Raw genomic sequence first — 25,291 nt, 5'->3', positions numbered from 1 at the left:
ATCAGGGGCGAGTGTCCTCCCCACTGTACCTCCCACCTAGAGTGATCAAGTACACCGGGTGCAGTTGTTGAAGCACTTGACTGGTAATCTCCTTAAACCCTAACCTCCAGGATTTCAGGAACTTTGTGTCTTGGACAAGGGGGTTACAGGTTACAGAGATTTTGTTTTATGGATCTCTTAGTAGTTAAGTAGTAATTAAACTTATTTAGAACATAGCTTTGGCTCTGGCAGAGTGGAAGATGAGTCTTAACCTAGTGCACAGACTCCTGACAGTGTAGATGAAGTTTCTGTCCTAAACCCATGTGCCTGCCGCTGTGTGAATCTAGGGACTGTTTTGTTTTGTTTTGTTTTTTTCGAGACAGGGACTACTCTGTATAGCCCTGGCTGTCCTGGAACTCACTCTGTAGACCAGGCTGGCCTCAAACTCAAAAATCCGCCTGACTCTGCCTCCCGAGTGCTGGGATTAAAGGCGTGCGCCACCACTGCCAGGCTCTAGGGACTGTTTAATCCTCATGGCTTGGCTTTGTGGTTCATCCAAGAACACAAAATAACAGGGAAGACTAACTTTAATAAACCCAGAGAGCCTGAGTTCAAATCACTGTCTAAAATCAAAGACTATTAACTTGGTTAAAAAAAAAAATATATATATATATATATATATATATATATATATATATTTCAACTATCCTCCTCAAATTCAGAGACATCCTCCAATTAGTCTAATATATGTATGACAGGTTTGTTTTCTTTTGTATCAATTCAACCACCCACAGGTGACTCCAGCATAGACCCACAGTGGGTTGCGTTTGTAACTTCTGAACCCACAATGTTTTTCTGCACTCTCTTGGTCAGGAAATGCTAACCTTAAAGTAAGAAAAGAGCCTGGGCTGCCGTCTGTGCCGCCGCCATGTCTCTAGTGATCCCTGAGAAGTTCCAGCACGTTTTGCGAGTACTCAACACCAACATCGATGGGCGGCGGAAAATAGCCTTCGCCATCACTGCCATTAAGGGCGTGGGGCGGAGATATGCTCATGTGGTGTTGAGGAAAGCAGACATCGACCTCACCAAGAGGGCTGGAGAACTCACGGAGGATGAGGTGGAGCGAGTGATCACCATCATGCAGAACCCACGACAGTACAAGATTCCAGACTGGTTCCTGAACAGACAGAAGGATGTGAAGGATGGGAAGTACAGCCAGGTTCTGGCCAACGGTCTAGACAACAAGCTGCGTGAGGACCTGGAGCGGCTCAAGAAAATTCGAGCCCATAGAGGGCTGCGCCACTTTTGGGGCCTTCGTGTCCGCGGTCAGCACACCAAGACCACTGGCCGCAGGGGCCGAACTGTGGGTGTATCCAAGAAGAAATGAGTGTCTGGGCCTTTGCTGTTAATAAATAGTTTATATACCTATGAAAAAAAAAAAAAAGAAAGAAAGAAAAGAGCCTGAAGAGATGAAGACTCAGCGGTTAAGAGCGCTGGCTATTCTTCCAGAGGTCCTGAGTTCAATTCCCAGCATCCACATGGTGACTCACAACATTGATTTGATGTGACCCCTCCCCCCACTGGCATGCAAGACTATAATGTAAATGGCAGAGCACTCATAGACATAAATAACTTTTCAAAAAATCAAAGGAGAAGCTCATAGCCTAGATAGGGCTCAGGTGGTTTGGTTTGTTTTTTAATGTGCATTGGTGTGTTTTTGCCTGCATGTATGTATGTGTGAGGGTTTCAGATCCCCTGGAACTGGAACTACAGACAGTTGTGAGCTGCCATGTGGGTGCTGGGATTTGAAATTGGATCCTTAGAAGAACATCCAGCGCTCCCAACCCCTGAGCCACCTCTCCAGCCCTAGTGGTCAAGTTCAAACTATCACAGTTATTTTGTTTTGTTTTTGTTTCAGAACTAGCTTAGAGACATGCGATCTTATCAGGATAACTCCAAACAGTTCAGTTTAGATGGTCTAATTGCCACGTTGGGGAAAGAGAGCCAGTGTGCCAAGGAGAGAGGTGGTCACTGAATTAACATCTCAGTTCAAAGTGTCCTCCTCAGGCCAGGAGGACAAGCCTCAACTGCTCTGCACAGCCATAGGAAAGACGAACAAGATCAGGAGACAGGATGGCTGGGGTAGATACTTCCTCTGAACATATCTCTTCATCACTGCCATTGTCTCAGAGGTGCAGGTTCCTGTGGATCATGGGGATATCAGAATCTTAGATGGATGAACTGGATCAAGGGCACAATCAGTCACAGCTGTACCTGACAAGAGCAGTTAGCGCTGCTGCCCAAACTATTGATGACATCGTGTCCTTAAAAATTGTGATAAAATGCAAAACTGCTGTCATTTTAAAATGCATTGTTCATGGGCTGGAGAGATGTCTCAGTGGTCAGGGGTGACTGCTGCTCTTCCAAAGGACCTGTGTTCAGTTCCCAGAAGTCAACCCTGAGTGGCTCTTTATCTGAAGAAGGGGTTCAGGTATCCCAGACTAACCAACCTCCCTGCCTCCCCCTCTGGTGTGCTGTGATTATAGGCATGTACTACCATGCCTGGCTTTGTGTGATTTGCTCATTTAATTGCATGATTTGCATAGATACTTAACCTAGGACTCAGACTCAGAGGAAAACCGAGCCCTACTGTGAGAGGCACCCCTGTGAGCCTACTGTGAAAGACCACCCTGTGGTCTCTGGCTCCCCCCTTTCTCACAACCTCTCCTTTCCCACTCCCTCCCTCTTTGTGTTCCAGTCCCAGCAGCCTTTGTTCCACAGGGTAGGGCCACCTCAGCTCCTTCTGTACGGACCCTGGACCAAGTCCAGTACAGCCAAGTCCTCTCCTACCCCAGCTCTCAGTTCAGAGGTCAACTTTTGGAGGAAACTTTCCCTAAGCAACTGTGTGACTTTCGCTTTCACCCATGGCAGCCAGGTTGTGGATTAACTAGGGATGGGGGACTAACAAAGTCTGGCCAGTGGGGGCTCGCTCCACTGCAGTTCCTGGGACACTGAAAGAGTCTTACAGTGGCGTACACATTTTCTTCGCTTCATGTTTTCCTCAGTTGGCATTGTATAAAACTGATTGAAGACAGAGCTCACATAGCAGGCTGGCTTTGGTCTAGCCACCTAGTCAAGGACAACCTTGTGTTCTCGCCTCTACCTCTGGAGACCTACTGTGACAGGCATGTGCCACCACTGCTGATTTTATGCTCTGCTGGGGAACCATCTCAGAGCTTCCTGTACATTAGCTATGCACACTACAAACCAAGCTACACTCCCAGCCTGCATTACAAGACTCTTTACAAACACCCACTGAGGAGCCTGAAGGAGACACGTGCTCACCAAGCCCCGCACCTCTCTGCTCAGTGTTCACCCTGGGGATACTTCAGGTGTGCTGCTGGGGCAAGAGCAGAGAAAGCATGAAGCAAAAAAGAAATCCAGGGGGCTGGAGAGATGGCTCAGCAGTTAAGAGCACTGACCACTCTTCCAGAGGTCCCAAGTTCAATTCCCAGCAACCACATGGTGGCTCACAACCATCTACAATGGGATCTAATGCCCTCTTCTGGTGTGTCTGAGGGAGGGACAGTGTACTCATATAAAATAAATAAGTAAATCTTTAAAAAAAAAAAAAAAAAAAAAAGAATGAAATCTGGAGAGAAGTCTACATGAAGGGTCATTGTCCTAAGTGGCTCTGCTCAGAAACTGCTGCTGGGTCTCAGTGATGTCACATCACCTCTCCCGTGTCATTCTCTAAGTAAGTCTCTAGACCCTAGGATGGAGGTGGCCCTGAAAACCCCTCAGATTCAAGATTTAAAAAAAAAAAAATGCTAGGAAGACTATAGAGCGAATTTGCTCATTCCTACCCAAAAGTCCACTTATAGCAAAACCCACAATCATGAAAAATGTAAAGGCTTGTGGTATAAATATCACCCGGCCGAGTGACCTGTGAAAGGCTCTGCCCTGGCTGGTGCTAGCTCCAGTGCTTGTGGGGAACTGGGGATTCGATGGATGGCCAGCACATGCTCTAGAGAGCCACTCAGAGCCACTATTCATGGGAATAGCTCAGTTCCTTGTGGTTAATTGTGGAAAAGTCACAGAACGGCAGCCAAAAAAGGTACACAAGTGACCATCTACCTCAAAGGTGGTCACTCTGAACATCCTGTGACATTGGATTATAGGATCTCTCTAGTCTGATGGGCTGGGGTGGGTTTTGTCTGTTATCAAATAGGGACGTGATACGAGTCCCCCTGAGTCCCTGTCCAGTTGTCCCCAGTCGCCCACCTCACGTGCATAGTCCCAACCCTCAGGATGTGAAAGAGGCCTCAGATGATCCTGAGTGCTGGCTTCAGTCCCAGCTGTCCCATTGTCCTTCCACTTTCCTAGAGTCGCTCTGTGGGACCAAATGAGAGCAGTGGCACCTATCTCTATCCCCTTACTCTCCGGGCGCTGACTCCCTGCAGCGCATTGGCTTTGAGTGGCATTCACGTGTTCTTGGTCATAAGAGACTGATGAGAAGCAGCTGTCCCATTTGCCAGTCAGCCTTGCATTATCCAAACTGAGCGAAACCAGGATCAGTGCTCTCTGATTTCGCCGGTTTTTTTATTCATTTTTAGCTGCTAGCTTTCAAAGTCACGTTGCTGAGCTGTGAAGAACACCTTTGACGTGGGCCTCAGGGTCATAGTTACTTAAGTTGTTTTTCAGGAACTTGTGGGAAGAAACTACCTGTCCTTGACTCATGCTGCACCTCACACACAATCTATGCCCTTGGAACACAGTAATACCACCATTTTCTGTATGCGCACCACCCGGAAGAACCGAGAAGTTTAACTGCAAATATGCAGACCACCAACACATGTGTGTGTTTCCCCCCATTTCTGCTTTTGTCAAGAAAAGATTTCACTGTACAGCCCAGGCTAACCTTGAACACTCTTCCCCCCCAGAAGTGATAACTCACTTCCCCTAGACACCACTTTATCCATTCTGACCGACCTCTGGATGACCTGAATGACCACCCTCACCTCCAGCACACCCAGCTTCTCCATGCCTTCTTCACAGTGCATGCCGGTAGTTACACTTGCATTGTTTCACACGTAGCTACACACACATTCATTCTTATCTTCCCTCCCCCAGGAAGAACAGCCATTAGAGAAGAGCTGTGCTTGGGTGCGTAGCTCTGTTGCCACCAAGTAGTTCAGCTGCCAGTCAATAAATATTTGTTGAACAAACTAGTGGAATCCCGCCTCCCTCTTACAATTCTGTCTGTCCAGCTTCTACTTTCAATTTATACATGGACTATGAACTCAAAATTACAGAATTACACCCTGGTGATAATTTTTTTAAAAAAGATTAGAATCACCTGAAGTGAATTAAGCTGCCACCCGAATGTTCTGGATTCTGGTGCATGCGTATTGGGGAGGGGATACAGTCTTCAGGGGAGCAAAAGTCACTCCAGAGTTTCTTCAGCTGTGTCGTGGGCTAAGCAGAAAAACAGAGGATTCCTGGGATCTGCTCCTTGTACCCTTTATTCCGGCCTCTCCTTGGCACATGCTTCCTGCCAGGACAGCCCCAACTCTGAACACCTTTTTGTTGTTGTTGAAACAGGGTCTCTTTATGTATTGTGGTATCCTGGTTGCTGTCCTGGGACTTGCCGTGCAGGCCGGGCTGGCCTTGAACTCACAGAGATCCTCCTGCCTCTGCCTCCCAAATTTGGGGATTAAAGGAACGGGCCACCACCCCCTGCTAGGTCTTTCTCTATCCCTTCTGCAGGAAACAACAGCAAAAATCGCCTGTGATGACCAGAGGGGGGACATTTCCTTGTAATGAGTTCACCTACCAAACAGCCCCTTGCTGGGCTGACTCAGACTTGGCTCCAGGGGAGGGAAAAGCCAAGGAAAAAGTGGGGTGGGGGTGGGGGAAATACGGGCACAAACCCCACACGTTTTCTGTTTTGTTCTGCACCTCAAACAATCCACCAAGTGTATTTTGTACCGAGGTAGAGGTAGTAATGGGCTTCCCAAATCACACTTGTTGTGGAAGGTGAATTTGTTTGCTCAGTAAGTCAGGGTCAGCAGGCAGCCAAGATTCACAAGCCCAGTATTTACCTTCTGTAGGCTGAGGCTTCAGCCGGTGGCACAAAATTACCCACGTGATTGAGGGCATGCTGGACTCTGAACTTCTCTTATTAGGAAGTTCTTGGATTCTTTTCCAGAAGTAATCCTTAACTCTAAAATGCTTTCCTTGTGAGTTAGAACATGAGAGAACACCAGATGAGCGTGTGCATGGTAGAGTATTAAGGTGAAGCCCAGTGCCTAAGGAGACAGGAAACAGCAGATACCTGAAGAAAATAACATTTACCTGAAGACCCTAGAACTCATCACACCCTCCACGTGGATATCCAGAGGATAGACACCCTTATCCCGGCCTGGCTGCTAATCACTCCTTAGAATTTCTTTGAATTATGGACTTTTGTGTGGATCTCTAGAATATATTGAACTTTGAGAAGCTGAGCATGAAGCTGGCACCTGACTTGGTGAGGAAAGGGTGGGGGTGGGGTGCACCAGCAGAACTGCAGAGCAGAATGTTGCCAAGTTTCAAGGCCTCTGGCATCTGAGCCTCTCCAAGGGCTCAGACCACAGGGTGTGCTGTTTTTCCAGGAAAAAGTTAGTCCAAATACACAATAAGCACCCTGGTTCTCTTACTCACCACTGAGACATAGAAACAAGTGCCTGAAGGAATGTGGGAATCCTCAGGTTCCTGAAGATATGTTCACTACCAGACACACCCGAATACTTTTCATCCATCCACACATCGAGACAGCCAGTTACTTGATGGCCACAACCTTGAACAAGTCTGCACTGTGACTGGGGGGGGGGGGGGGGGCTTCTGCACTGCGTCTCCCCCCTCCCCCTTGTGGGGACTACAGCTATACCCCTTGAGCTCTTCCGTCCCTCTGTGAGGCTCTCTGCCCTTCCCCTCCACCCACTTCCTCATTTAGATGGAACACATCCGCCAGTGGTTTCTTGAGACGGGGTGGAGGGGGGTGTGAACACACGCAGGAGGCATCAGCTGGGATCCCGCTCTCCCACACAGGACAGCGGGAACATCAAAGTGGACAGAGTCTCTGAAAATGAGGAGCCTGAGTAATCTGTGTCTGTTGGCTGGCTAGTGGGTGCTGTAATGGAATGCCTGTGTGTTTCCAGCAATACAGGCAAAGAGGGAAGAAGGTACCTGGCTAGTGCTGATCTCAAAAGTGTCCCAGCCAAAAATCAAACCCCTCACGCCCTGACAGCAACACACGAGAGACTGGATGGTGCTTCTGAGCACTAAGAAGGCTGCGGGTCCAAGGAGCAACAGTTCCACATCTCTGACCACATCCTCTCCTGTGCACTCTGAGCTGTGCTGTATGTAAGAACGACACCAGGAGCCACACCCTGTGTGTCTGGCCATACCTTTCTTTCACAGTGCACACTGCAGACTGGGAAAACACCACGCAGAGCAGGGAGACAGCAAAGCAAAAGCGACATGAAACTGGGCCCAAGTTCCCCGAGTGTGGGCATCAGTAGCGTGTGCTCCTGGGCAGGTGACAGTCTGGACCCTGGGGTGTAGTTCTCATCTTTAAACTGGAAGAGTAGGATCTCAGGAGGCTTCTACTGTGGTGGGACATCAGCCACCTGGGAGGCTTTTCATTTTGACATTAATTTATTTGTATGTGTGTCCACACTTGTAGAGGTCAGAGAACAACTTGAAACTTGGTGTTCTCTTAACACCATGTGGGTCCTAGGGATCAAAGCTCAGATGATGAGACTCAGCAATAAGCACCTTTACCCAGTGAGCCATCTTGTTGGTCCCAAGCCTGGGGACACTTGAGCTGAGCCACCCAATCCCCACCTGGAGACTCTGATCTAACAGGTCAGCCGTGAGGTCCACGTGAGCCCTCAGAAGATTGCTGCAACATACAGCAAAGAAAGCCGACACATAGGTGACTTAAGGGCTTTTGTAGTGTTTGATTTCCACGGCCCCCATAAGAGGACACGTGAACGCAGGTGACACCACTAGTTAGCATGGCCTTTATTATTATTATTATTGAAAAAATTGTACAAGATGTTTCAGTCATGTTTTACACCGAATTCCTCCCAGGTCCACTCCACCTCACTCTCCATCTAACTTTATGTTCTTTCTCTCTTTCTCTTAAAAAAAAAAAAAAGTAAAATGAAACCAAAAAAAAAAAAAAAATCTGCAAAACTGCCAGTGAGTTTGTTCTGTTGGGCAACTTACTCCTGGGCACTGGGCCTGCCTTGAAGTGTGCTTGATAATCCCAGCGAGACTCCGTTAGAGAAAACAGATTTTTCCTTTTCCAGTGGGCATCAATGATTGCAGAGCGCTTCTTGGTTAAGGGTGGGAACCCATGTGCAATTCCCCCTCTCTGTGCTGGGACCCCTTTTGGTGTGTGGCACACAGAAATACATTCGACCAAAACATTCATACATACACACAATAATAATAATAATAATCTTTCATTTTTTTCTTTGAGTGATACAACTTCTGCATTTGCTTTCAAATAATCCAGGGTAGGAAGGACTGAGGGAAGAGACAGATGGAACAAGACTGGGTGTTAAAGACAGGGTTGGAGAACGGGGTGTGTGGGGGACACAGACGACACACACACAGACAGGACTCTGGATCTGGTGGCCGAGAGAACCCTCACTGTATGACTTTGTCCCCAACACTGTAAACTTCAATGGAATGGTGAGGTTTTTCTTTTCTTTTCTTTCCTTTTCTTCCCTTTCTCTTCTTTTCTTTCTTTCTTTCTTTCTTTCTTTTTTTTTTTTGCTTGTTTGTTTTTGTTTATTTGTTTGTCTTTTGTTTTGTTGAGACAGGGCTTCTACATGTAGCCCTAGCTGTCCTGGAACTTGCTCTGTAGACCAGGCTGGCCTCAAACTCAAGAGATCCACCTGCCTCTGCCTCCTGATGGCTGAGATTAAAGGCATGCTGAGATTAAAGGTACCACCAACTGCCTCTGTTTTTGTTTTTAATTTTCCATAAAAAAATAGTAAAATTGAGAGCTTGGTTTGGTGTATTAGTAAGCTAACGGGCACAAGTCCATCTCTCTCTGTATTCCCCACCCCATGCTACCAGACAACAGCAAGACCTTTGGCAGTCTAAAGCAACAGACCTTCCAGATCAAAGTAGACACAATTGACTTCATTTAAATACACGGATCTAAGCTAGACAGAGGCAGAGAGAAATAAGGGATTTAAGAGTCTGAGCTGGGAATAAAGGAGGCAGTGAAAATGAAAGACCCACAACGTGAGGACTCCCTCACGTTCTGACTCAGGAGAGGCGACACCCCAAAATCACCCACAAGAAACGGCCTTGCTGCAACTTGCAAGAGGATTTTTATTCGAGAGCGTTCTCGGGCCCATGGTCATACACCACGCAGGGGTAGAGGACCATGGCGCCCCGAGTAGCTGAGTAAGGGGGTATTTAAAGGAAGAAACCACAATTCATGGAGGTGGGGAGGGTGTTGTTGGAAAATACCAAAAATACCAGTTAAGAGTCACAAGGAAGTATAAAGTCACAAGTGTCAGGTTATCTCTCAAGACAGTTTCTAAGAGCCCCTAACAATCTAAGAGCCCCTAAAGATAGCACATTTGCATTGCAGGTTCCAGTAATGGTCAGGGTGCCATTCTTTGAATTGAACCCAGGAAGCAGGTAGGTGGAGGAAGGAATGTCGCTATCTGTTTTATGACCAGTACCTGGAGCACTAAGCCACAAAGGCTACACTCCCAAGCCTGGGCCCAAAAGCCTCGAATTTTGTTTTTACTTTGCTATACTTTTTTAATACTTCTTCATTCCCCACTTCTTCTACTTAATAGTTCTAATCTTAGAACTAGACACTATCTTCTCCCTGACATAGTTGATCCTTTAGGGCATGGTACTGTTATCTCAAAACTAAAAGCCACACTGCATTAATTCTTGTTTTAATAAAGGTGACTTGCCTATTTAACACACATGGACTTATAATGAAAAGCAGAAGCAAAATCAAAAGGGGTCCCATAAAGGTAGATAGTAGGGTGGTCAAGAGTACAAGATAAGGGCCTTTCCACCCGAGTCTCAAGGTTTTCTGCGTGGAGACGTCTAGCAGGTCTTCTGGAGCAGGCCTTCTGGAGCTGCTTTTTCACTCGCTGTCTCACTCACTGGAGCACCTTGAGCCTAGAGAACAAAGGCTGGGAAAGCAGCATGTCAGCACTATGTACAGAGGCTATTTTTACCAGTGGAGGGGGCCCCCTATAGAGTAATTTATACGGGGGTCAGTCTAAACTGTCCAGGGGTGTTTCTATCCCTGAAGAGCAAAGGGTAGGAGAGGAGAGCTATCCAATCATTAGCGCCAGTCTCCGCTGTCAATTTGGTAAGGGTCTCTTAATGGTTTTATTTATTCTCTCTACCTGTCCTGAGCTTTGGGCCTGCATGTACAATGTAACTTCTAACCGATCTCTAATATCTTGGCCAGTCCCTGATTTACCTGGGCAACAAAGGCAGGTCCATTACCTTGGGAAGATTTCTTTTAGAAATTCTACCTCATCATAGCACAGGCCTTGCAGCTTTTGACTATTTCTTCTGCCAAGTCAAAGAGTCCTATAACATAGTAGTCAAAGGACCTAACCACACCTTTGAATTTCTTGGCCCCCAGGCCAAGTCAAATACTGTCCATAACTTGATAGTGCTCAGGAGTGTATCTAAAGCTGGTCTCTCTGATGTCATAATAATCTTTAGGCTCCTTGACTGCCAGGATCATTGCTCCTTGAGTCACCTGTTTGGCAGTTAGATCTGCTATCTGATTTTCTTTAGCCACAGCATCTTAGGTCTTTCTCTGCAGATGTCAACAGCCCTCTCTGTCTGTATATTGCTCCGTACAGTGGCAAAAGCATACCTGCTGTCAGTGTAGACTTTTCTTTTGCCATTCATAGAGCTTGTCTCAAAGTCACAAGTTCAGCTTTCTGGGCCGACGTCCCTTCAGGGAGGCTGCTGGCCTAGATCACTTGCTTTCTGTCCACCACCGTACTGCTGTCCCCGCCTTCTGCTTACCTTTAACCTCGAGGCTACTGTCATCAGTGTACCAGCTCGAACCCTCAGGCCAAGGCTGATCTGATCCTTCAGATCATTTCAAGTACCAGTTTCTCAGCACAGTGATGAGTAGGTGCAGTCTCATGCAGTGGGACAGCAGGTGGAACGAAGCGAAGGTCACTCGTTCAGTCAACAAAAAGTTCTGATGTGTCACAGGAGCATTGGTAGTCATCCATCAGTCAGGGGGCTTTTGGATAATGCTTTCAAGAGCGTGGGATGCCATTACAGCTAGTTACTGTCCCAGAGTGAGCTTATCAGCATCCTTGACAAGCTGATTATGGCAGCAATAGCTTTCAGGCAAGAAAATCACCCGCTGGCAACAGAGTGTAACTTCTTGGATAGGTAAGCCACTGGCCTTTTTCAAAGTCCCAAAGTCTGAGAAAGGACTCCTCTGGTGACCCCTGATCTCTCTTCCACATAAAGAGTGAAAGGCTTAGTTAGGTCAGGCAAAGGCTGGCCATCAGTAGGGCCTGTTTTATTTCTCTAAAGGCTTTCAGGTGATCTGGGATCCACACAAACACTTCCCCTTCCTTGGTTAGGAGGTACAATGGGAAGCTAAGGTCGCCAACCCAGGTGTCTAGAGTCTGTAGAAGCCAGCAGTACCCAAGAATTTTCTTACTTGCCTTGGTGTAGTTAGCCACTACTTCCCGTCTCGAAGGGTGTATCTCAAGTAAGTAACTTCAGTCTGACACAGCTGAGTCTTTTTAAGCTGAGGCTCGGTCTTCAGTTGCCCAGGTTTCCTGTCTAGATCTTGTCTTTTTTCTTTCTCTCCTATCAAATTTCTCTCTTGTCTAAGATCCCTCCTGTTTTCTCTTTCTTCTGCCTCCCGCCTCTCTCTCTCTCACACACACTTTCTCTGCCTCTTTCACTAATCACATAACTGTCTCCCTCTCATAATACACCTTCTAATCTCTGAAGTTTCTTTCTGATATCGGGAGCCAACTGCCTTATGAAGGCCGGCCAGGCCACTGAGGCCTTCTGGGCTTCCTAGGTAAGATCAAAGGGAGTGAACTGCCTGAAGGCTTCCATAAGCCTTTCAAGGAACATTGAGGGAGGTTCGATCGGCCCCTGCATTACCTCTTACCTTAGCCAAATTAGTGGGCCTGTCTCGAGGCACCTTGGAGACCAGAGCCTGGCATTAGATTTTCAAGCTCTCCTTACCTTCAGCCATGTCGCAGTCGCAACTGGGGCGAGTCAAAAGGAATCCCATGTCGATCTCATTTTGTAGCTGTGTAGACCACCCATTGGCTCCCGGGCTATTTTTCTAGCCTCTAACAGAATTCTCTCTAGCTCTTCGGTTGTTAAGAGCATCTGCAACAGCTGTTGACAATCATCTCAAGTAGGCTGATGAGAAAACATAAGGAACTCTACCAACCCTGTGAGGCATTGGGGATCCTGAGAAAGGGGGTGGTTAGTTTTCCAATTATAAATACCAGCAGAGGAAAATGACCAGTACTGAAGGGTTTAAAGTTTGGGCGGGTCCACCAGAGTCCGCCTGGACTCTGTGCTCTGCTGTTCCATGTACCGCAGCGGTCCGCCTCTCGACACCCCGAGGGGTTTAGGGTTCCCTCGGCAGCTGGGGTTGAGGCTGTGGATAAGGGGAAGGTTGTGGACTAGGCCACTCAGGAGGCTTCATAGGGAGCCGAATTGGCTGGTGGCTGCGATTTGGGAGAAACCTTTAATTTCTCTTGTAACATAAGAGTACAACCACAATTTTGAGAAGCAAAACCCAATTTTAACAGTGAAAACAATCTATTTTTTCTTTAAAAATGAACTCTAAAAACATTACTTGCTACAAATTTTGGCTGCCTGTTCCTGCACACAAACACAAGAAGGTGTAGCCGCCAATATTTCAAAAAGACACTACCCTAAATCTTATCTTTTATAAATCGGATTTCTAGGATAAGAATTACATAGAATATTACTCAATTTAGGCGTATCTTTAGAGACCTGTTCCCATGGGTTGTCTCATGCTGCATGTTGTAGTTCTAAATTACTCTAACCCAGAGTTACCAGTTTTAAGTCAACTTTTTTGTTACCAATGTTACAAATTTTTAATCATAACTAATAACTTATGAGCCACTAATCTATAACCAAGACATATAAAAACATATTTATACTTTTGAAACTATTTAGAAACAAAAAATGAAATGGCCGTATACATTTGCTCATTTAAACCAAACAAAATTCTTAATTTTTCTAGCTGTAATTTCAAGAGAGGAGCACCTTGTCACCTGATGAATCTAATTATCACAAGCACAGAGATTTTTGTAGAACTTGAGAAGCTGCTGGTCCCTATAAGAGCAGCGTTTATAATCAGCTCCTAGCAGGGCTTCTCTAGCCACACTAGATTCCTAACTACAGGTGCAGGGCTCCAAAGACCAATTAATACTGTTTATTTTATTTTTTACCAAATTATCCCCAGATAGTCGGAGAGTACTGCTTTTCTCAAAACCCATTCTCTCACATCTCAGGTGTAAACTATCTCTAGTCAGGGCATAAAGCACCTATGAGAATTACCTTTGCTTTTCTAGATTTTCACATAGCTCTAAACACATACACAAAAACACATAAAACAGAAACCAACAGATCCAGACACATTTGACCCTTTCTTGTCCTCTACAAACAGTTTATTGTCAGGGTAGACAATGGATGCATAAATCCATGCTCTACTTCTCAGGGTGGGCCTGAGTTTAAATACCCTTTGCAGGGAGGAATGCTGGGAAGGGAAGCTTATTGGTTAAGCCCTTAAGTCCTCTAGGTACCCCATGAGCATGGAGAACTCTGTTTTGAGCCTACGTGACCATAGAACAGGTTTCTTTTATGATGTGAGAAGCATGGCATGTGTTCAGGAGTCAGGAGTCTGGCAGGGAGCTGGGAGTCACCTGAGCCTCAGGTGTGTGTCCACAGAGTCTCCAGGTCTCGGCCTGCTCTACCTTACCAAACTTCCTGGCATGGTTTTATGTCTCGCAGGACATTGAGACTTAGGAGGGTTCTCACAGCAGTGCCACAAACACCTGCATTCCAGCAGAGCTTGTGAAAACAGAGGACTGAGATCTGGGGCATCTCTGGGTGATGAGTAATGGGCATGCAGCCAGAGGCACTAAAGACTTCAACCCTGATGCTGAGAGCAAAGAGGAGCAGCTGTGTAGGCAAAGCAGAAGGAGGCTCTTGGAGGCCAGATGGCTATCCATCTTGTTAATCACTGTGGTCTTGAAAGATTGATGGCTATGATGCATGCTGGGCCTTCTACCTTCTCATCCACTCTCTGGTTGCCATTTGCCTTGGGACTCTCCTTACCCCTCGGGGACAAGAGTAGGAGTTGACTCACATTGTCCCACATTGTCAAAGAAGCATCCAGAAGGAGATATGTACCCAGGTAATCTTACTTCTTAACTCTTTGAAGTTAAGAATGCAGATTTTCCCCACCCACCCACCCAGCAGACTAGTCTCTTTAGTCTCTTTAGATCTAGTTGGACATGCCGGATTATCACTTCATATTTGCCTAAGACATCGCCTCACCAGGACAGCATGAATGTTATTCTTGGTGCTCAGAGAGAAAAGATGGAAGTGAGGTTGGCAAGCTTAAACAGCACTCTTCACTGTCAAGAAGCCTAAAACTCCAATACTAATGTAGCTGCCATTTTTTGTTTTGCTTTGTTTAATTTCTCCCACACCTCAATGCTAAAGATTGAGGCCAGGAGCTTATGTATGCCTGACAAGCCCTTCACCACTGAGACACACTTCCGGCCTTTTATTTTTATGTTTAAAGGACTTTTCAAAATCAGATGAGGAATTATCATAGGCTGCAGTGTTTGAATACAAGATAACTGGCTCAAGGTCGACAGGGGCAAGCAGCACCTACAGTAGGGTTTTCTATGCAGAAGCTGAGGCCATCTGTCCGGGGCATGTCACACCAACCAGACACCACTTACTGCCCTAGTGGCAAGGTCCTCTCTTAAGCAAAAGGGAAACACGAAACTGGGCAGAAGACATGGTGCTAGCTCACCATCCGTGCCAGCAATGTTTAGCGCAAAAAGTGCATCAGAAAACTGGAGCCCGTGACCATGAGAGCATGGCAGGTGTAATGCCAGGTATTTCTGAACACAGGAGCTGATCTTTTTCACCAGCAAAGGTGCAGACAGCCACAGATTAGAGTTCAGGCTACAGAAGGTCACCTTGAGCAATCCCAATTGTCCTCTTTGATGAAATATGAACACTGTCATCGGTCCTACTACGGGTTGGGGGGATGGGTGTCTAGTTGTACACGGGGACTACTTTAAAATGTCTGTCTACCTTTCTGTTTGCAGGAGTGCTGGCAACATGCCCTGTGTCATTCGCTGACCCATTTTCTGATCAGTGGCTTTTCAATTTGCACTAAATTAGAGTGGATAGAAAACAAGAAACAGCCTGAGCAACCAGGACGCACCGTGCGATAGATAAGCTACGCTCCCAGAGAGCTTGAATCGGGTCCAACACACCGTTGTAAGAAAGGCCTTTGTTTTCTTTCTCTTTCAACCTCTCTTCTTTTTTTTTTTTTAAATCGCTTTTAATCATTAGCACTAGGCTGTGTTCGAAGCCTGCTGATAACAAGCACAGAGCTGCTCACATTTGTTAACTGTTTAAAGTCCCTGGCCGCTACTACTGATTTCCCTTCCATCCTTAAACATTCGTGTCTCCTGATGCTGGCTTTCTGGCTTTCAGTCTTAGACTGGCCTCCCTCTTCTCCTGGAGTTCGGATGCACCCCCTCCTCGTGTCCTTTGCTCACTGCTGTCTCGCTCCACTGAAGCGTCTGTGAAGTCCTCAGTGTCTCTAAGCGTCTGTGAAGTCCTCAGGAAGAGGAACTGGATTTGTTATCCTTCATAGCCTCTCTTCTCTTTCATGTGCACGTTCCCATTTAATTATGCGAGAAGAACTCGAAAACTTTCATGGAATGAAGCAGAACAATGATTTAGAAAACAAAACCAAGCAAGCAAAAGAGGCAGTCAGACCTTGTGTCAGAGCCAGAATCTAGTATAGTCAATGCCATAAATAAAGAGAGAGAGAGAGAGAGAGAGAGAGAGAGAGATTGATTAAATATGATACAAATCAAACCCCTCAAAAGCATAGGGACTCCACAAAGACAGAGAGCACTGGGAAGGACTGAGTTCAGGAGAACTGAGCAGCAGATGGTGATAAATGAACTTAGCACACTGAAAATAAGAGTGGAATGGCCTGTCCACTGCCACACTGTGTGGCAGGCAAAAGATACCTGGAGGCCCAACGGCTGTGTGGCCTACCCACAGCGGGAGCCACTCTAATGTGAAAGTATGTGTTGGAGAGATGGGATAGGAAGAGAAACAGAACGGTTTGAGCACTACAAAGAGAGGTGGATCTGAAGACTTGAGAGTAGAGAGGAATAGTCTGACATGAGTAGCCTGGTCTGCCACCTGAAGCCAGGGTAAAGTCCTGGCCTGTGCTGCCACTGAAGGCCACATCTGGGCCTGTAGCCATGCAGCAGCAGGGTCTATGCTGATGTCCATGACCTGTGTCACCATCAAAGACCATGTAACACCCCTGGTCTGGGCTGCTTCCTGGGACCGTGTTGATGATGTCCAAGGGCTGCACAGAGATAGCCCAGCCCCTCACTGACTGAGGCACTTGGGAGAGCTGGCTCTGCCCCTCTCGAGCTGCCTCATTGGGTAAGCTAATGTGGCAGTACTGGAGAGCCTGCCTTGATGGTTTGGATGCAAGAGAACTCATGGGCTGACCAACTCAGCTATAGCCCAGGGCCAGACCCAGGGCTTTGAGTTGGTCCACCCCAACATCTATCCCATCTATGAACTGCTGGAGCATGAAAAGTGGCCAGTCTTGTAGATCCAAAACTATCATGACAGGACCACAACAGGATATTGGAGAAGATCCAGTATTGATAGGGTAGCAGAAGCCAGGGACCTCCAACCAGACCAGTGGCTCACTGCAATGAACATTTGCAAGTAACAGTGTTTAGGTAAAAGGGTGTTATATACTGTGTGATACACCATGGCCCACTGCAGCTTCCACAGTGAGATGGGTTTCTTGCTGTTGTTTTAATTAATTAATTAATTTCAATTTATGGGGGGAGGTTGTAAGGATGGAGGGTGGATACAAAGGGGTGGGGAGATGAGTGAGATTGGGGCATACGGTAGGAAATTCACAAATAATCAATAAAAAGTTTTTTTTTTTAAGTTCAAAGTCAAAGAGGGAAGCACAGAAGAATGCTAATATTTGAGTTTGATGAAGTTGGAATGTACTGAAAATACCTTCCCACAACATTATGTATAAATTAAACATGAAAATGATGAGTCTGCAGAGTAAGAGGCCTGGCAGAAGCACCGGAGTACCGAGTGACCAGAGGAAGCACAGCAGCTCGTAATGGGCAGGGTGGGAAGAGCTGAGCCATTTATGATGTGTAATTTGAGTCTGATCAGAGATAGCATCAGAGAGACACACAGGATGGCAGCCACAGCTGATTTCGACTTACCTGAATCAAGAAACTTTTAGGAGGCATTAGTGAGGCATACTTTTGGGTGTGGCTTTCAGGTTGTTTCCAGAGAAGCACAGTTTGGGAAGAAGACCCACCCTGCATGTAGGCCGCATCATTCCTGGAGCTGTGTGCCAAGACCGAGGAGAAGGAGGAAAACCACTCCCTGCTTCCCATCACCACAGACACTACTCTCCAGGCATCACAATGGAGCAGAACAACAGTCGTGTTCCAGAGCGGAGGAACCGGGGTTTAGCAAGGAAATATCAGGCCAGGCTTATGCCCAGCTATCAAACACTAAATTATACCATTCCATGTTCACTATCTGGGACTTTTGGTGGCATCATCTGAGCTCCAGCCTTGGGTAGTCTAGCCTCTGTCTATGTAAGCCAGTCTAACTCCTTTTTTAAATTTTACACACACACACACACCAAACACACACACACCACACACACACCACTCACACAAACCACACACACACACTCCACACATACACACACATACACCACACATACATATACACACACACCACTCACACATACACATATACACCACATACATATACACACAGCACACACACATACCACACATACATATACACATACCATTCACACAAATACACACAAACCACTCACATACACACCATATATATACACACAGCATACATGCACGGGCACACACACACACACGTGCGTATGCCCTTCTGCTTCTCTAGAGAACCTTTCCTATATCCACAATGTAGGCACTCTACAAACACTGACCTGTAACCTTCAAAAGAACCCAGAATCAAGCCAGCAGACTGTCCTCAGCTCATCTGTCAAGTAGCCAGTGTCTCCTGCAATGTCCTGTGCATATACTGCAGACACTAACACTCATAACTGTCCTCACAGTGCTATATCCCACACATGATTCGTACTCTTCTTATGTTTGAAAGATATTATTCATTTCTCTACAACAGTCGCCTCACAACTCACTCTATGAGAGTCAGTTTCCAGCTGTTATTTTTCATAAAACACTCCAACAAATTAAATAAGTTTAACCTACAGGTACATTTCTGAGGATAAATGAACAGCACAGAATTTCAAAATCCACTTCCATGAGATTGTAGTTTTGGCACACATGCCAACCAACCCAGGGTGTCCTTGTACTATGGCAGAACAGAGTGGCCTCAGAACTTTTGACATTTTATAGGTTAAGAACCAAGCTTAGCTGCTGATCTTATCAGTAACGAGACTTTCCTTGTCTACTTATGACTTATAAGCTTGTTTTCCTTTCTGTTAACTTTGTTCAGCTTCTTGATCCTTTGTCTTGTTTGGGACTCACTTTGTAGCTCTGGTTGGCCGACATCTCACTATGTGGACTCATTTGGTCTTTAACTCTCAAATATCCTCCTTCCCCTGCCTCCAGAGCGCTGGGATTAATGGCTTATGACGCCATGTCTGACGCTCTTATCCATTCTTTCTGTTTAAATTATTGGTGTTCTCCTTATCAATGTAATGTGAACAAGAACTCTTCTACCTAGCTTGTCCTTGTTGATTAATATTGCTAATATTACCAGACCAGACTGGCCTCTAACTCTATAGCCAAGGACAGCTCTGAGCTGGCTCCCATTCCTCTGGCTCCCACCTCCCAAATGTCATCTTAGTGAGGGTCTCTATCGCTGTGACAAAACACCACCACCCCAAGCCATTTGGAGAGGAAAGGGTTGCTCTCCACTTATGACTCTCAGCTCACACAGCTTAGAGATTCATCTTCCTTGCCTCCCAAACTGAAAAAAGCCAAATGTTTGGCATTATCCTGTCGTGTCAAAAAGAATATACAACATTCCCTAACTTCCAGCATAAAGCAGACAGTGTAAAAAACATTTAGAAATTGCAAGCTAAATTTGTGGAAATTTACACCAGTGTTGGCTGTAAATGGTTTTATGGAAGATAATGTGTAGAAGGATTGCTCTAGTCTGACCAGACTTCTTTGATGTTATTGCCAACAAACCAGAACAATGAAGCAGAGGCCTATGACCTGGGTGTCTACACCCTGAACCTCCATTCACATGTTAATTATGGACCCCAAGATGATGGTGGTAGAAGTTGGAGTCTCGGGCGATTACTACCCTTACAGCAGAAGCTAGACCCCTTTGTATGTGAGGCATCATGAAAGAACCAGCAAGATGGCCCTCACTTGAAACCAAACCTTAACTTCTGCCTTCTCAGTCTGTAGAACCAAGAGAATCATAGGCTTGTTGTTTAGAAACCAGACAACATACGGAGGCTCCTCTCTACAGTCGAGGAGACAGAGGAAGACAGAGAGTGCTCTACTCACAGTAGAAAAGGTACACTTTTCAAATACCTGTCTCAAAACCAACAAAGTCTTTCTGTTATGCAAATATGCATCGTATCCTGGGTGCTATAGAAAAACTGGAGCTGACAGAGCACAGGTGGGAACCTTGCATAAGTTGTTTCAAATGTGGTGTTGTGGGACATTAGTGCCCAAAGGTTTTATCTGTGAGGCCCTGCAACCAATTCCCCCAAACTATGAAGGGTGACTATAGTTTCCAATGGATCATCGATCTAAATCTAAAAATTTAAACTATACTTCTACAGAGAACAACAACAACAAAACACACACACACACATCCATGCTGAATTAAAAAGTTTGCAAGTTTTAAAAAAATATATTAATAATTCATTATTAGTGTGGGGGTGGGGTCAGACCTGCATGTTAAGTGCCTTTGCCTGATAAGCCACCTCACTGACCCAGGAACAGGCAACATTTTTTAGGACAGAAGCATAAACCCATGAGAAATGAAGAATAAATGGATCTTTATCTAAAAGAGAAGTTCCTGTTCTTTGAAAGGAGCCTTTAAAGTGCCCAAAATGATGAACCCCAGATTAGGGGAAATAGCCTCACTATGAACAGCTGCCGAGAGATGTCAGTCCAGGGTGAACCAAGAACTTGCACTTCAGCTCAGTAAGGAAAGAAACAGCTCAGGATTTTTAAAGGCCAAGTATGAAAACATAAAACATATTCAGACGACCAATAAACAAATGAAAACACATCACATCCTTGTTCTGACCAGTTTTAAGTGTATGTATAGGTGGATGTGAGACACACACATTAGCTTATTTTGAACTGCCTTGGCTAGCCCAAAGGCTGGGCAGTTCTAATCCTCCACCCAGCTATCATAAAGTTCCCTCCAGGACTCCTGACTCAACACCCTCTAATCTATGATCTATTTTTGCTGCCCTGTTCCTTCTAAGTGGTCCTCTAGTCTTTGCTGCCTAAGACACTTCAGAACAGATCTTTTGGGGTCCACATTCCCTCTCAACAACATTTCGGATGATTTTCCTTCTGCAGTTATAAATCTGATCTGTCTCCCTCTGAAATGTGATGATCCTCTTCCCTCCTCTTCTCTCCTGCATCCTAGCCTATGCAAATCTAAGCCCCCCCCTCAATCTCCCTTTGCTCAGTCATTGGCCAACAGCACCTTTATTGATTGATCAAAAACCAATTGGGGACAAGGACCATCAGCATTTGGACACCCAGATACCTGATTAAAATAAGCAGTAGAACCCATCTCCAACAATAAGGAATAAAGAATAAAAAGACAATTAGACAAAATTATTGCATGACCTCAGCAAGTGCTGAAGTGGGTTTAGTTTTTTTCCAGCCTGCTTTTATATAATTCTAGGTACATGCAAAGAATATGGCCAGTTCCAAGTCATAAACAAAATAGTCAAGGAACAAACAAACCTGGCATAAGCAAGGGTACCGTGGTATTCAAGGACTTATCAAGATGATCAAGTTCTTGAGTCTACTTCCTGATCCTAGCCCAAGGTCAAATATTCTTGCCAATTTCCTAGAAACAGCACCAAGAGCTCTCCATATCTCCCCCATTTTTATTTCATTATCAAGACTACAGCTGTCTTAGGTTGTTCTGACAAGAATGCCTTCTGTCTTAGTCAGGGTTTCTATTCCTGGACAAAACATCATGACCAAGCAGCAAGTTGGGGAGGAAAGAGTTTATTCAGCTTACACTTCCACACTGCTGTTCATCACCAAGGAAGTCAGGACTGGAACTCAAGCAGGTCAGGAAGCAGGAGCTGATGCAGAGGCCATGGAGGAGTGCTTCTTACTGGCTTGCTTGCTTCCCCTGGCTTGCTCAGCCTGCTCTCTTATAGAACCCAAGACTACCAGCCCAGAGATGGAACCACCCACAAGGGGACTTTCCCCCTTGATCACTAATTGAGAAAATGCCTTACAGTTGGATCTCATGGAGGCATTTCCCCAACTGAAGCTCCTTTCTCTGTGATAACTCCAGCCTGTATCAAGTTGACACACAAAACCAGCCAGTACAATTGACTCCTTGTCAACTTGACACACAAACACATCACTAGTAAGCCTCAACCCTTACATTCTTATTTATCCCCAAAATCTAAATAACTTTAAAAGTCCCACAGTCTTTACATATTCTTAAAATTTCAATCTCTTTAAAATATCCAATCTCTTTTAAAATTCAAAGTCTCTTAACTGTGGGCTCCACTAAAATACTTTCTTCCTTCAAGAGGGAAAAATATCAGGGCACAGTCACAATCAAAAGCAAAAACCATTCTCCAACCATTCAATGTCTGAGATCCAACGCACAATCTTCTGGGCTCCTCTAAGGGCTTGGGTCACTTCTCCAGCCATGCCCTTTGTAACACACACATTGTCTTGTAGGCTCCAGCTGCATCTACTCCACTGCTGCTGCTGTTCTTGGTGGTCATCTCATGGTACTGGCATCTCCAAAATGCTGCTCTCTTCCACTGTAACTTGGCTTCAACAATAGCCTCTCATAGGCTCTCTTCATGATGCCAAGGCTCAACTCCTTTGCATGACCCATTCAGTCCTGGGCCATCAATTACAACTGAGGCTGCCCCTTCACCAATGGCCTTCCATGGCCTCTCACAGTGTGGAATCTCAGCTGCTCTGCATGACCCCTTCATGCCTTCAAAACCAGTACCACATGGGTAACTCTTATACATTACTAAGTCTGGCCACAGCACAAAGTACAACCTTGGCTATCTCTGGAACACAGCTTCTGTGCTCTCAGAAAACACTTCCCAGAAGATGTCATCTCATGATGCTAGTCTCTTCTTAATCACCGCTAATTTATTAGCTCCAGCTAACCAGCATCAATAGTCTCAGTAATTCAAAGGTTTTGCTTTAGTAGTTCTGGTATCTTGTTAATCACAGCTGATTCTTCAGCCCCAGCTAACCAGAACCACAGAATCTTCACAATCAGAATAGCAATGGCCCTGAAAAGAGTCTTTAATCTTCCCTCTGAAATTTTACAAGCCAGGCCTCCCTCTTCTGCAATGTTTTCAACATTATCTTCCAACATTCTATACAACATCCCACAGAGCTCTTTGACACCGAATTGATCTTCTAGCTCAAAGTTCCAAAGTCCTTCCACACTCCTCCCCAAAACAGAGTCAGGTTGTCACAGGAATACCCCACTATGCTGGTACCAATTTGTCTTAGTCAGGGTTTCTATCCCTGGACAAAACATCGTGACCAAGAAGCAAGTTGGGTAGGAAAGGGTTTATTCAGCTTACACTTCCATACTGCTGTTCATCACCAAGGGAAGTCGGACTAGAACTCAAGCAGGAGCTGATGCAGAGGCTGTGGAGGGGTGTTTCTTACTGGCTTGCTTGCTTCCCCTGGCTTGCTCATCCTTCTCTCTTATAGAACCCAAGACTACCAACCCAGAGATAGTATCACCCACAAGGGGCCTTTCTCCCTTGATCACTAATTGAGAAAATGTCTTACAGCTGGATCTCATGGAGGCATTTCCCCAACTGAAGCTCCTTTCTCTGTGATAGGGCAGGTGGAGAGACAATTAAAATATTAATAAGGGCAAGCTTTTCTAGGTGGGAGATAGAAACATCCAGCAATTGTCCAAAGAGGCAAGTTATAAAAGAATTAACGGCGTGTGTGTGTGTGTGTGTGTGTGTGTGTGTGTGTGTGTGTGTGTGTGTGTTTTATTTGCAGATTCAGGGGAAGCTCAGAAGGGGCTGCCAGCACAGTCACCACCCAGGTAGAGTAAAAGGGTGGGGGCTGGTATACAGCGGATCCTGGAGCAAAGGATATCAGTTAGATTAGCAGACTGCCGGTCACATGACTTATGAGAAGCCAGTTCTCAGGCAGGAAAACAGAAGTTTAACTGGCTTTCTCATGATGTGGCCTTTGTCTCTATGGGGTTGGAGTAGGCTCAATCCTAAGTTGGGTAGAGAGTAACCTACTCCTATTCCTACCATGCTCCCTGAGAGCTGTCTGGGGTATGGACAGGGCTCTACCGTCCCTCGTCTGACTTGGGAACCCACATTTCCCCCTTGGTTTTTCATAATGGGACCATGTCATCGGAGGTGTCAGCATCGTCTGTGGGGGTACCTCAAGATTGTACCGGAACTCAGTTGATGGTGATGTTGGCTATGTTAGTAACTTGTTTTTTGGGAAACTGTAATGAGGCATGAGGTAAGAAGGAGAAGGGCTCCAATGGCTGTGATAGGGCCCATCAAGGGCAAGAGCCAGACAATGAGGGGGCTGGAGAACCAGTATCATTGAGATCATTGAGAGCAGATTGGGACCTCAAGTTGGTGCAGAAGTCTCAAGGGTCTTATATTTTGTTCAGCCAATTTTGATTCATGTACACAAAAATAACATTCCTCCCCCAGGATGGCACAAGCCCTCCAACCCTGTTCTACTGTCAAGAGGTTCAAAGTCCTTCTATTTTGTAGTACAATTCCAGCAAGGGTGGTCATGTTCCATCTCAGGGGTCACCCAGGGTCATCTATGACAACGGTGAGGCAGTTATTTAGGTTTTGAAATAGGCTATTTCTGTGAGAGCTGAGTTCAACTTTACAGGATCAAAATAATGTTAGGCACCATAATGACCCTGATCCACGAGGCAGCCTGAATTTCCTCTGTGACCCTTTTGTCAATAGGGGAAGCAGAGAAAGGGGTTGAGAGTTACAGAGGTGGAGTTAGGGTAGACAGAAATAGAAAGAGGGCTTTGGCATGCATGGATGGGCAGTCTGTAGACCCAATCTTCTGATTCCTATGATCATGGGTTTCCTAAGCAGAAAACACCAGTGGTAGATGTTGGGGAGGGAATTATGGGTTGTGGAGTGGCAGAATGGGCCTGCAATGTAACAAAGACTGCCATTAAAACAGCAGAGAGGGAAGTCTGAGGAAGAAACGTGTTGTATGGTTGCCACCAGGTCATGAATGTCCTTCCAGGCATCTCATTCCTTGGTCACAGGTGTCTCCTTCTAGATCTTGCCCTTCCCTTTCAGTCAGGAATAGGTGAAAGATGAGCTATCTGCTTGGTGATCAGTAAGGTGTCAAAAATTTTGTGCTGATATCCAGGTAGGGCATGGTTGATCCTAGGGGAATACACAAATAAATCCACTTTTTGTTGTGAGGAGGGGGTCAGTTTCCTTCCAGAACCTATCTAGGGAGTCCTGTCATCTCACCAACAAGGGGGAGGGGTGTTAATTGTGGTGTATACCAATTAAGAATATTGGGAGGATATTTTATGTTTTCATATATATTAAGAATGTTTATTGTTGTTAGGGCCATTGACAACTAGACATAAGGGAGTAAGAGGTTGTGTCTTGCCTTGTTAGCTGGGTTTTGAGGGA

At 45.7% G+C, this 25,291-nt stretch overlaps 1 pseudogene; it reads left to right on the top strand.

The window, feature by feature from the left end:
• The first annotated feature begins 868 nt into the window (after nucleotides 1–868).
• On the top strand, nucleotides 869–1,425 carry LOC110298066 (small ribosomal subunit protein uS13 pseudogene; annotated as a pseudogene).
• Nucleotides 1,426–25,291: the final 23,866 nt, after the last annotated feature.

The sequence above is a fragment of the Mus caroli genome, unplaced genomic scaffold (genome assembly GCF_978045245.1).
Source record: "Mus caroli unplaced genomic scaffold, Mus_caroli_1 scaffold_1, whole genome shotgun sequence".
NCBI classification, from domain to species: domain Eukaryota; kingdom Metazoa; phylum Chordata; class Mammalia; order Rodentia; family Muridae; genus Mus; species Mus caroli.
The sequence above is the reverse complement of the archived record's forward strand: the minus strand, read 5'-3'. Positions and strand labels throughout refer to the sequence as shown.